Source organism: Perna viridis, chromosome 11 (assembly GCF_037379345.1).
Source record: "Perna viridis isolate PV_CMFRI_1.1 ecotype Kerala chromosome 11, ASM3737934v1, whole genome shotgun sequence".
NCBI lineage: Eukaryota > Metazoa > Mollusca > Bivalvia > Mytilida > Mytilidae > Perna > Perna viridis.
In genome coordinates, this window is record NC_142455.1 from 22,606,074 (window position 1) to 22,620,879 (window position 14,806).

The 14,806-nt window shown below is 32.5% G+C and overlaps 1 long non-coding RNA gene across 1 annotated transcript; it reads right to left on the bottom strand.

Moving 5' to 3' along the window:
• Positions 1-1,548: 1,548 nt before the first annotated feature.
• Positions 1,549-10,183, bottom strand: LOC148603390 (uncharacterized). Its single transcript, XR_015916826.1, has 5 exons — positions 10,025-10,183; positions 9,374-9,427; positions 4,467-4,553; positions 2,036-2,076; positions 1,549-1,632 (listed from the first exon to the last, which is right to left on the bottom strand). It is a non-coding gene; the product is annotated as an uncharacterized LOC148603390 (long non-coding RNA).
• Between the last annotated feature and the right edge of the window lie 4,623 nt (positions 10,184-14,806).

Here is a 14,806-nt window from a genome sequence, read left to right on the forward strand (position 1 = left end):
TTTAACACCCGGACCTGCACGGGGCGGTTATAACGGTATTCAAAAGAATGCAATCAAGGGACAAAGACCAGACATAGAAAACAGACATACACAACAAAGAACATAAAGTAACTAAATCATACATACAAAGTAACGAAAGCATATGAGCAGTCATTTGAAGTGATGGATTTGTTTGTTTGTTTGTTGGGGTTTAACGTCCGAGCAGCAATATTTCAGCTATATTCAGACGATGAACATGAAGTTGATGATAAAATGAACATGAAATGATGATGAAATGAAAAAGGGATGGGACACAAGGACAATAGGGTCGACAAATTTTGATTTCCACTGGAAATAGGGAGAGTTTGGTAGGGTCGGACAATTTAGCCTCCTGTTGCGGAGCCCTATGGTTCCCACTCCGGGAGAATACCGCAGTAGGGTTCTTTACCGTGCGAGGAACGTGGCATCTTTCCCAACACGGTGCACCACTACGGTTTGCGGTCAGGTTTTCCGTATTATAGCCTGACAACCCCAGCATGTAAACGCCAGGGGTACCCCATTCCACCACCTGGGGCACACATCCCAGTTACTCTGTAGGCAGAGCACCCTAGCCCCCAGCTATTCTTTTAACACCCGGACCTACACCCATGCTGTGGGTGTCCACAAATTTGGGTTTGTAAATTTTTGCGTGTATTTTTACTTTTCACATGTTCACGGTTACCCCTATATTCATAAATGTCTAGCGTATTCGGCGGGCAATTGAACAGAATTTTGAAAGAAAAAGGCATAGTCTACACAGTGTATTACTTGTGTTAGTTGTCATGATTATGGGAAAATGCGTGTTGTTTGTCATGGTAATTCAGGGTATACATATATAATATAACCAGTCAAACATAGTACCACTTCACAGTATTGTTCTAATATTATAATTTTCGTCAAGAATGTTTTCTATGTTTGTTAAATACATTCCGGACCTCAAGATAGGAGATTTCCAGTTCCTGGGCATGTTGAAATATTGAAATGCATGAAGCCCTCAATTGGATAGATTATTTCATTGAAAAAAAGAGAATATCCAAACGTAAAGTACTGTTGTTTAAAGGCACAAAATTGGCTTTTTCAACTACAAATTTATTGAATTTCTTGAATTTTTAATATTGATTTCAGCACACTTTGGTCCCATTCTCTGTGTTGCGCATGGTAAACATCTCTATGCTTGATATGACTGTCTTTTCCGAGATGTATACAATTTCTGTTTGCAATAGCGATCTTCTACGATCATGTATTTGGTTATTAAGCTACTGATAAAAGGTTACGCTTTGAATCATATGAAGAACACAACATAATTTGCGATATTTGTTAATGATTGGCATTGATAAAATCAATATCTGAGTATTATTTTTACCTGACCCGATTAAAGACTACAAAGTAAAATTTAAAAATATACAAACGTCAAATATATATGTATATATAACCTCAACACTCAATAATCTTGGATTAAAACATCATAACTGTGCCTACACAGTTGAACGTATAAAATGCATTAAAATGATTTGATATAAATAAGCAACATTGAACCACACTATTTATTAAAATGAATTAATTGGTAGTTGTTTGTCGTTACCAATGGTGTGTTTAAATCTTTAGTTGGTCTTCCTAAAATACAATATATATATCTTATTCAAATATGCTTCCAATATTAAAGCTAGACATGTTTTCATTAATCAGTGTTGAGTTAAGCAAAGTAAAACATTCTTTCGCCAATGGTTTTCTAATAAAAGTGTTGATTAAACGTTAGTTCGTTGCTTAGAAATACATTTTAAAAAATGGCACTGTTAACATATTTTAACCATCATAGAAATGCCATTAACTTACATGTACCCCTCCCTATACGATAAAACGTGTACACGGCAAACCATTAAAAAGAAAAGACGTTATTAACATGATATTTCAAACTTCAAAATTTTACATTTGTTTTGTTCTGGTTTTGTACATTTGGCTATTTTATTATTGTATCTTTATTCCAGTAAATAAAAGTGTGTGTACATTTTTTTGATACCTTTAGTGCATGGCGTTTTGTTCTTGATTGGTCTACAGAATCTGAAAAAAAAACAAATATAAAAAAACATAAAGAAAAATTATAATGACATCCAATACATTTTAAGTGTCAGTCTCTGTAAGAATAAACCAGGGGGTGAAACTTGGAGGAAAAATAAAGAGCACTTTGGCGGTGTATGTTAACAATTTATACCATAAGAATCAGGAGAAAAGACACGATTCTTCAAATCAGTATTATAAAACAGTAATAATTTCATTGAAACGATTAAAAATGAACTTTTTAAGGATAATTACTCCAATTTTCCAACATTTTAATGAAAAAAAAATTCAACGTCACTAGTGATGGAGAAAAAAATCCACAACAATTGCTTGCAAGACTTGAACTATGAAATAAACTCCGCACACAATGATAGTTAAATTAATTAGTTCATATCCGTAGATATGGGGATTTTATTACAACCAGAAGTATCAAAGTACGCCATAAGGATATAAACTTATGTAATGCATATGTAACTAGTTTAAAAAAATATTTTACAATAAAGGACAAATATGAAGCGACTTGAAAAGAACGTTTTTTTTCTGCATTTTTTGGTTATTGTAATGCTTTTGAGAAAAATTTTTATTCTTCAAGTGCACAGATGTGCCTTAGTAGAACCCTACAGGTCATGATAAAATCAGGTTGCATGAGTCGTCTCTTTTAATTTTACATTCTGATTTAGCGCCGTCTTTGTATTATACTGTTGTCATACAACGACAAACAACCAAAATAAAGGTTTTGGTATTCATGTTTTAGGTTTGTCATATTAAGATTTATTCCTACAGAGGCTTGTACTTAAGTACCATTCAGTGTAAGAATCCGGCAATGAGTAGCACATCATTTTTCAATTTTTTTTGGCCTCAACTATATTAAAATACATCTAGAAAAAATCTGAAAAGTTACTTAAATTTATCCTGAAGCTTTGATGAAGTAGATATTTTTTGACTGCTTAAATAAAGACAAAGTTCGGGAAAATTTCCACACAATGTTTCCATAGTGCATTTCAACTTAATTTGAACTATTAATATCTTAAAAAGGCAAACTTTACAAACACTTTGACCAGTAATTTCTTGATGTTGTGAGGTATAAATACTTGGATAATGCAATAAAATCTCCGTGCAGGTCCGGATTTTAAAAGAATAGGCCTGCAGCAGCGCTAAGCTTGTCGTAAAAGGCGACTAAATAGTGCTCAAAACTCTACACCCCATTGTCCTTGTGTCCCATCCCTTTGTCATTTCACCGTCATTTCATGTTCGTTTTATCATCAATTTCATGTTCATCGTCTGGGTATAGCTGAAATATTGCTGCTCGGACGTTAAACCCCAACAAACAAACAAACAAACAGATAAAATTTCGTATTTTTACATCATTTACCACACCTTATACACATTTTGCCTGATTATTAGACGGTGAAGTACTTAAGTAAAGCTCTGTCATAAAACCAGACAGAAGTAAATGAGTCACACATATCTCAATCAAAGAAATCGTTTGATTGGAAATCCTTCAGTGGGCCTGATGGGAACTGTCTTCAGTAGGCCTGATGGGAACTGTCTTCAGTGGACCTGATGGGAACTGTCTTCGACAATAAAAGCATAAATGAAAGTTGGTCAATGGAGATTTCAACCCATAAACCTTGGTTAGGTTCTACTACAGAAAGGTACGGGAAAATTAACATCCATAACTTATATCCAGTCAAATATTGTCCATGACAGATAGTAGATCTAAAGAAATGAACACAGAAAGAGTTGTCTTAGGACGTTACAATTCTGTTTTAACAGTTTCATTGATTATCCTGAGGTATGTTTAACCCCCTCTGTCTGAATTTTAAACAGTGTCATGCATGCTGAAATATTACGTGAAGATACCATACTGATTGTGTAAACACGAAATAAGTAAAATCGACATGAGAATTGAAGATTTTTTCTCAATCAAGTAACACTGGTTTTGGCTTAAATAACTTAGTAAAGTATATGCAAGGGCCAAGGGGCTACAACATCATGACAAAATGATTGTGAACACCTTTCAAATCTTGCTATAATGTGTAGTTACAAATGTTGGAAGACTTAATGACTGCATGTACCAGATAGTGTCATTACTGTTTTACATTAAAGTTATACGTTGGTTCATTTATTGCGTTTCACCATACTCCATTCGTTCTGCTATCACTATAACATGCATGTATGTCAGGGAATGACAATAATGGTTAAACGTAATAAAGGAAGAAGTTTTACAGCTAATTTTAAATTTTACTATAGAACAAGATAATATATTCATTGAATTATCAAGAATTAGTATATGCTTGTTTGATCGAGTTATTGTAATAAATGAGTAAAAAAAAGTAATTGAAATACCATGAATAAAAATTATTAAACTTTGTTCACAAACAAAAACTTACCTTGATTGAAAGGAGGAGGTACATCTGGTTTGTCATTTCTAGAAATACTCCGTTTCACCTGGGCATGTTTGAGAAAATCGGGTGGAGCTGTTCACAGCAACATCAACAACAATAAAAACCATATAAATATCATATTAAATCAACAAAAAATATTAACTTTGAATTACTTCTGCTCGTTTTGAGATATATAAAAAAAATGCTCAAGTTCAACTCTTTAGATCACTCGGTCAGGAGGCTTTATTATAAATATATTGCCAGTAGCTAATGATATTATACTAGACTATTAGATTCTTAGAAGAAAGAATATCGCTTGAGACGAAGTGTGATATTCTAGTATACCACTCTCAACTGCAGGCAACATGTTGTATACTATACTAAATCGTTAAGCTCATTTTTGGATAAATTCTCAAAACGATCTGATGCACGCTTCTGTTATAGAAACTTAAAAATTCCTTTCGTCTTTACAAAGGTTGTTGTGTTCCTTTGTTTCCGTATTTGCCATTATATAACTGACATTTTTCTTGTTTACATTTTCGAAATCCATTTTTCATCAAATTAGGTCTGTTATTTTGGTATATAAAAGCGAAGCGCATAACGGAAAGATTAAGCAAGATATCCGTTAAGACGAATGGGTTTCTTGACGGGAAACTGCAGGTATTCAGAATAGTTCATCTCTGTACACCAGTGAAAAACGACTCTTATGTGAAGTATAACATAAAATCTATATTTCATTTTGATACTTATACAACGTGCACGTTACCATACGATGATGGGTCGCCGTAGGATGGTATCGGGTATGACATTACAGCCATAACGAATAATGTATAAATTTGAAGCCTATTATGGTGTTGGGAAGTTCAGCATCTTATCACCAGAACATTACTATATAAAAAGATATATGATATACTTAATGTTATAATACACTAGCAGTAAGAGTGTGCATTTCCCTACTCCATTAGAATTAATATGACTAGGCATATGGTGAAACGTAGTCAGTGGTCGATATCTGGTATATTACTCGGATCATCTAACCTAACCCCGTGTACAATGGAACAAAACAGCGTTTTAGGTGATCACAAAAGGAGGATAATGCAAAACACGGTTTAATCATAAGTGATAAAAGTTTAGATTGTTCCATACATTCAACAAACAAAATTACACACAAACTAACAAAGAATTGGCTCTTTAAAATGTTTGCTAATGTAAAATGGCATAGTTTAGGCATTTTTCTAAAAGCATTAAAGTGAGAGCCTAGTATTTCTTTCAAAAATGATATCTTACTGATAATGCAGTGAGAGAGTTTGTGCACTCTCTAACATTTTGGCCTTCAAGTGTCAGTATCTGTAAGAATCAGGTAGCGGATAACACATGGTATAAAAAACACCATTTGGAAAGTTTAATATGACTATGTGCACAATTAGAACCAAGAAAAAAGATTTTTCATATAACATTAGTGAATTGAGTTGCTATTCATTGAAAAGCACTGAAAATGAAAATATAAAGGGCAGATAACCTAATTTTCTAACATTACAACGAAATTTTTGGAAAAAAACCAGTAACGCAGAGAACAAAAAACGGTCTTTTCAAATAAAGAAATCATCTATGAGTGACATTATATTGTTAGATCAGTGGTTGTTTGACATGCATGTTTCTGACTTAACTCATTTTGCCTGATTCTTCCAAAAACTTACAACTAGTATTCTTAATCTATTATCACTTTGTACAAAAAGAGATGAATAAAAAATCACAATTACAAAAATAGACGGAGAATGCATTTAAAAATAGATTAAAAGAAAAATGTTTGATTTTATAAAAAGGGGCTTTTACCGTAGGTTGAGATGTGTCTTTTCATTCAAGTAGTAGTCTTTATAAAATTCAGACAGGAGGTGATTCATGCATTTCAAAAACCCACCAAATTTACTTTTATTTCCTATTCAGAATCAGTTACAGATCACATAATCAGTCTTATTTTTTTCATTTGGGGGTTGCCCTTTTGAGATGAAATTTATATAGATTGTACATGAATTTGGCATATTGCAAGAGTTATCGTTCTTGATTTCATTTGATTTTGTTGATTTTAGTGGGAGGTTAAAGTGCAGTTTTCTCAAAAGTACAGATCTATGACACCATGAATCACCTTACTATAGCCAGTGTCTGAATTTTATATGGACTGGTACTTAAGTTCACGTACACACTAATAAATTCAAATAAGACCCATGAATTCTTTTTCTGAGTAATATTTTTCTCTTTAAATTGTGTTAATATAAGTAAAAATGCACAGTTTGCATCTTTTTGTGCACATCACTGATTACATTAAAGGAAGAAAAACAGGACCACAAGGACACATGCACATTTTAAAATAAGGATTTGCATATTTATATCTCAATATAATTTATGACGTGAATATAAAGTCATAATAAAACGCAATGTCACGACTTAATTATTTAATGATACAAGCATTATTTGTTACTTGAAAAAATACAAAGAAATAAAGCACCAGGTGTTATATGTTAACGTGCATAGGTATAGAAAGGACGAAAAACATCAAACTCCCCAAAAAACAAAATAGACTATGAAATCAAAGGCATCATCGGATTAGACTTCAATGTTCTCCGATTCGATAGAGTCTCATTCAGAACTTGAAATATCAGCTGTGGGATCTAGGGTTTTTTTCAGCACTACATGCTCAAGGGAATTTAATTTTTTCCCTGTGATGAATGCAACGAAACATTAGTTACATTATATTATTCATAATACCAATTTATGAATAATAAAATTCGTAAAAGAGATATACATATAAAATAAAAAATCAACTCACAACAAAGGGCTGCTATAACCAACGAAAAAAAACACCACACATATACCAGCCTCATCCTCACGTTAGCAGTTCTTGTAGTTATAAAAAACAATAAGGGGCTCATTTGGGTATTAGGCCTTACATTACCTTTATCTACAAAAATCAATTATGAAGGGAAGTTTAACCTAGAAAATGGTTTATTTCTTGGATTTTGTCAAGCTTTGAACTCAAAAATCTTATTCATAATTGGTTGAAATCTATTTTATGATGTTTAAAGAACATATGTTACAAAAGCAATCATAAGCATTGAATGGGTAAATCGTAAAGTAGCGAACAATAACTTAATGACTTGAAATGAACTATGGTTCTGGAAAACATGCCTTTCCTAGTAAAGAAGGATATTATATTGTAATGACAATCTAATCCATTTCGCTTGATTTGGTTCTGTGAATGGAGAGGCATTTTAGGGAGACTTGACAAGTATTGACATTGTCATTTTTACGTCAAGATTCAATGTTGCATTGATTTTACATTTTTTTTATTTATTTATTCGCTATTCTTTAATGACAATGAAATTATCACTGTTATAAAAATGTAATCATCATGTGTTGGTAATAACCGTTGAACAGAGTAATTTTATTTGAGTACACGAGAACTGTTTTTATAGCATTTAGACAAAATATTAATAAAAATAACAAATTAGCAGAATCAACGACGAAAACAAAATCATTACAACCTGAATGAATAACTAGTAAAACGAATGAACAAATAGAACACATATTGTAAAGGTAATTCAATAAGCAAAAAGAAATTGACAAAAAAACTACAAACAAACAAAAAACAAACGAAAAACAAACCAAACAAAATAAAAAGCTTCCGTCCCAAACAATGTTCATTATAATAACGTCTTTCATTGGAGATATCTGCACATATCTTGACATATACTTAAAGATCAATGGTAACGGTAAACTATTGACCTAACTTTACGACAAACGTGATGACTTTTCATTCAGTATTGTCAAATTTTCTGTCATCTGTGGCAACACCATTTCAACTCCTGCGTATAGAGTGTTCATATCACAACTCATACGTTATTCCACACTATAAACAGACAAAATAATGAGTGATATGACCGGTGTCGGTGTCAATGATTTTAGAGTTGGTTTAAAACAAAATGTCTACGTCTACTCTTTTTGCATTCTGGCAGACAAAATGTGTCCACTGAAACGCACGAAAACTTAGTGTTAGACATGTTGTATCCTTCTCAACACTAAATTTACTTTGATGTTTTAAAACAACGTATTTTTGGTGTTGAGTAAGACACATTATGTTTCAAAATAAACATTTTAAGGGTTGATAAGGTCAAAATATGACCAAATAAAACAAAATAAGCGTTTAAGTAGGAATTATTTGTTTTCATCAGTGATATTTTGACTGTGCATGATCACTACAGTCATTTTTTGCAGCCAGCAGCGCCAGATCTTGCCGTAACTACACATACTTTTTGTATCGCGCTAGACCTCATACAATTAGGCTTCTGGAACAGGTCGTTGTTGCTACAAGATTGAAGTCATCACTACAGAAGTTTTATGGTCGTTATGATGACCTCGTGGATCGTTACAGTGAATCCATCTGTACCATGAGAACTGATTTGTTCAACGTGTCATAGTTTTCCTTTCCCCTTTCGTCTACCCTGGACTGAACTTTTTATGAGCAACTCGGCGGGTGTTTCTAGAAAAGCCGAGGACGCTTACCCTATCGGTGCACCTGGTACATGATCCCAGCTTTTAGTGGCGTCCGACTTGCTTAATTACTTTTTTACTTTGTATGTATGATTTTAGTTACTTTATGTTCTTTCTTGTGTTTGTCTGTTTTCCATGTCTGGTTTTTGTCCCTGGATTACATTCTGTTGATTTCCCTTAATTACTCTTTCTCTTTTGTAGACATTTATTTTGTAGTTTTCATATTAATATTCTTGTTTTTATAAATAAATTGCAATAAGGCATATCAATATGCTTTTTTCCTTCCTTAAAGCTGTGTGCGCCGCTGTTGAGTTTTGTTTAACAATAACAATCTTATGTCGTTCTATAATTAAAAATTTAATTCTTACGTTGTTCTGGAGGATGTACAACTTGACCATGCTTAAACTGATCAAACAGAGACACTGTAAAATCAATTAATAATGCATTGATTTATATTCGAACTCCAACCAGATACATTAGTACATAAGAAATCAACCTTCATAGTTATATTTGTCGGTCTAATTGGTATTTTCAATTATGCATCCCAACTTAGTTTGAAACGATTATTTTTTTGGTCATTATTCAATTCTGTCCGCCATTTTCCTGTCAACACCCCCACCCCCACAAAAAACCCAAATAAATCGATAGAAAAAAACTTGGGCCACAAGATTTACTGTGGTATTAATGTCTAACAATAACTAAAGTGTTGTGTTTAAAAAAAAAAAAGGACTGTCGTTTAAAAAAAATACTCGTTTAGAACAAAAGTGTTCAATATTAAGCTTTTGTTTAATCGTTAAAATTACTTCAAAGTTTTCCAATCAATACCGTCAGGAAATACACGAACAATCGATGTAGATTTATTCTCTAACCAGTGCCAGTGATATATTGTATTGATGTATTGGCTTATTGTGTGATGAAACACATGTTTTTGTGTTAGATAGATACAGCTAAATTTAGAATAAATATTTTAAAAGTCTTGATGTAAGCCTCACCGATATATTGTTATGAATGTCACTTACTTGTTAACGAAGATGCCATGAAACTTAACTGTAGTAACAATACAAACAACGTCATATTTCCTCTGTACTATCAGAAAAGCTTAATCGTCCACTGCTTGAATAAATCTGTTAAAGGTAAACTACAAGTCTTTTCTCTGATTTTATAATAATATAATAAGTATAGATCTGCAATCTTAATGTAAAAGTTTCTTTTTGCAGTCTTTTCGTATATTTCTTTATGCAGATATATATATATATATAATACGAAGTTATAATTAGTACGATTCGCCGACTTGATTTTATTTACACTGTGACAGATTGCAGGTATATTTTGATATAAGCGTTATTTCATTATAACCGACTATGTGTTCCATGTAGGTTCATAACCACTTTGATAGTAACACGAATAGAACTAATGTGGGTCTCGGCCTCGAAAAGACTGCATCAGGACATATTATAATCCGAACACATTCGAAAAATGAATCTGATGATCTGAGGATATGCAATTTCGAAGCTCACTTAATCAATAGAAAACATGATCAATGTTACTAAAGATATACCACGGGTGTATAACACTGCATGTGCGTCTATATTTCAAAACCACAGAAAGAAGAAAACTAAGACGTCATAGGCATTTTAGTTTGATAAAATCTTCCTACCTGAAAAATTGAAGTTGACAATTTCAAGTCGACTCAATGATATATTTTTGCATTTGATATCTGTTTTCTTAACAGTTTTATTATTTACATGAAAATATTGCGGTAAGCTCTAAATGTTTCACTGAATTATCATATAGAAAACAAGAACGTCCATGAGTCGAAATTTCAGTAACAATCAGATAGCACTTCATGAAGAAATAGCCCATTAAATAGCAATTTTATGACAGTTTTTATGCTATTTGTTGTGATTTTGCTGAATCTTCACTTCTGAAACTATGTGAACAATTGAAACCAACCTTATAATGATTTCTTACCACAAGAATGTGGAATTTTTGTATTAACTGACAAACATGGCCGTAGTAACTAAACAATTAACCAATGTGGTCTTCGACAGTTTGTTTTGTATAATATCTCACCGCCATTGGAATAGACAAAGCATGACATAATAAATGCATTGAGCAAGATAAAATCTTTTCATATTGAAATTTTTGTGAAATTCTGTTGATCCATGGTGGAGTTAACGTCTTTCTTCTATTTTGTCTAAAAATCATTAACCTTGGAACAATAAAATATAATCTACCAATCTGGGTATATACATGTTCTATAGGGTATCAAGCACAAAATGATGTGAGCATTATCAATCGGTTGAAACAAAAATGGATACCGTTTCTTGAAATAAACAGAAGGTGTCAAACAACATTTTCCCCCAAAATACCTGAAAAAAAATCATTCTATTTAGACATTCTGACTTGAGTTAAAAGTGTTCAGCATGACATTATCAAAAAATGATGCTGTTGAAATATGTTGATTCATGTTGATTTGATTATTTTTTTCTTCAACTTATCGTGGTTCTTTATTTAATATTTCTCTGAATAAAAGATTCTTACCAAAATTTGTGTACATGTTTGAGAGTAGTTTGTACAACACTGGTATAGATCAACCAGGTGAACGATGCAGCATTTTTAAATGTGCTAAAAAAATAGTGGTCATATTATTTTATTGGGCTGTCGTCGTCTTTAGTGAGTTGTCGTCTATAGAATTTTTGTTGTTGTTGTTCGGTTATCTTTACAAAATCTAAAAACAAGGTTACAACCCAAAACATAAAAAGAGAATTGATTTCGGAGGATTGGACCGCAATCTCTTTTTAATTAGGGACTGAAAAATGGGTCGAAACTTTTAGTTACTTACATTTTAGTAAAGTATATTGAATAACTGTGATATTGTTCCATAGTATTCTTTACAACAAAGGTCAGACTAGGATTGATCTATCAGATAGCATATTGCAGAAAATTATTAAATCAGCCAACCAAAGCAACGTTGGTTTCCAGGTGCGCAATTCAGGTTCCTGTGGACCTCAAGTGTAACGAAAATGGGGTTGTTCTTTAATTTTTTCAATTCCATATTTGAAACAAAACTTGCAAAATCACAGTTACATTGGAAAAAAACCTTCACATATAAAATTATAAGCCTCCGAATTTCACAATTAACACTTTTATCTGCACCATGAAAACTGATTTATTCAACATGTCATAGTTTTCCTTTCCTCGTTTGTCTACCCCGGACTTGACTTTTTATGAGCATTTCGACGGGTGTTTCTATAAAAGCAGAGGACGCTTACCCTACCGGTGCACCAGGTCCACTTTGTATGTATGATTTTAGTTACTTTATGTTCTTTGTTGTAAATGTCTGTTTTCCATGTCTGGTCTTTGTCCCTGGATTGCATTCTTTTGATTATGGCTAGAACCTTGGTTCACTTGATTACTCTTTAACACTTAACGATTAATTGTCAGTTGCATTTCAGACTTTTGACGCCCTTCTAAATTTGTTAATTAATACAATACTTTAATACAATAAAGATGTGATCAAAATGTTAGTAGATATTCCTTTTTTAAGATAAGAGGCATTTTGAATACGCCAAGATAAATTTCCATGGCTATTTTTGTTTATAAGTTACATACATGTAATCATCGTCTTATTTCTGTTGTTATATCGAATCAAAGTTTCCTTTGACGAAAATTCTCGCCACTTTGCTTCGCTGTTCGGAGCTACAGAGCCTAAAAGCTATGGAACGCCAGATCAATAACCAATCACATTCTTGGATGTGCTTGGTGGCATGCAGATCTCCTCTTTATGTTTTAATATATCAAACATTCGCTTGCTTTCGATATTTATCAAATTATCTGGTAGAAGTTTCAAGAATATTTAGTCAACTAACTAAGGACGTTCCGTAAGTGATTATCATTTTATCAATAGATAGCCAACTTGAACATTATCATTATATGCACTGCTAATTTGTTTCCTTTATTTGGTTTTGATACGCGTCAGAAGAAAACGGAACTGTTGTTGTTATCAGTTGGGTCTACTCTACTTATGGCTTGAAAAAATGTCAATTTCCGTTTTTGCGCCTTCATTCAAGAGCTAAAAAATAACATAAGGGCAACTGGATTTTTTATACTGTTAGGGATTAATGTAAATGCGATTGAAAACCAAACCAAACATCCGGTAGCTTCGACTGAAGCTGATCATAGCATTTTTCCAAGCTAGGATTTGCTCAAATAGTCAACATAATTATGACGCCAAATATTTACGAAAATGACGTTATTAGTCTTACCCATAATTCCTAACGAATGCCGGAAAAATGACCCCATAGACATTTTAGACCATGAGAATTGGAAACGTGTATAATGTTTTAATACGATTTTCAATACAATTTAAACCGTAAGGAAAGATAATTTGAATATTATAGCAGGACTGAACAGGTTGTATGAATTCATGTTTCTGTGGGAGGTTTTCAAGTTTCACCTCTCTCATATCATCATTTTAGTTCAACAAAAGCTCAAAACCATATAAAAGAACAAGTGATAATATTACGTAATAAAGAAATTTCAGCTAACAATCTATATTGTTTACGAATGGAGTTATTTCCCTTTTGCACATTGTTTGTGTTTTTAACTGTTCTAAATAAATAAATGAAAAATGTTTGTTAATTATGCTATAAAAAAACAAATGCTAATAAGGAAAGAACATTATTCCTTGATAAGCAGTACCTGGAATACAAGGTACTAGAGCAGCATAAAGCAAACCAAAAATGTATTTAATAATAAATATTCCATTTATCGAATTGTTCTCTCAATAAGTTACTTGTAGTATTAAATATAATGTTAATTGATCAAATTGAATACGAAGCCGCACATTTCAGTGAAATGTTAGTATTAGTGTTTCTTTCACCCTCGTCATTTTCGAACCTTGCAACTTTGCTTTTGCCTATCCTATTTTAGAATAATCATTCCAAAGCTGTCATTACGTTTTTTAACATTTGCTCAAAAATAAAATTTGTATTAAGCAGGACGTATCTAGGAATCTGTTAGCGAATGTCCGCTAGAAAAACCCAGAAGCCAACCTAAGAATATCGTCTACATTTAAGCTGAGTCATCATTTTTAAGCTAGTGTCGCCAAAGGCTAATATAATCTCACAACATTCCAATTGAAAGAGTATCAAAATAGCATGTGGTCTTGATAGGTTGTTGCAGTAAAAATTATTACCAACAAATATGTGTGAGAGACAGGCGGATGGACAATCGGATGGACAAAAACAAAACAGTATATCCCCCTTTTGGGAGCGAGGATATAAGGTCTTTTTACAGATTGCTGTATGATATGGATTATGCAAATCATTGAAAACCGTGTGGTGATTTGCCCATGTAGAAACTTTATTGTTCGTTGCCTGGCTTTTGGTGGGTGAATGTCTCATTGGCAATCATACCACATCTCCTCTTTTCATATATTTTAAAATCATAAGTATATGTATACAATTCGCAGACAGTGTTTGCCAAAATGTTTTAGCTAACGTCCAATCAAATGCTTACGTTTTTAGACTGTAAGTAAAATATTGATAAACACAAACCAATATAAAAAACGACAAATGTGAAAATAAGCTGTTTCTTTCAATTAGTTCTTCTTTCTGTTATGATAACAAAAATGTAATTGAAAATTATAGACTTAGATATAACGTGGCTGTATTAAAAAGTCGCTTCCAAGTACAAAATGAGGTGTGATAAGTTTTTTCTTTTAATCTGTGTGTATTACCTTTCCTTTTTTTTTCTAGAAATAGGATTAAAAGAAAAGAGACAAACTATTTCACCAG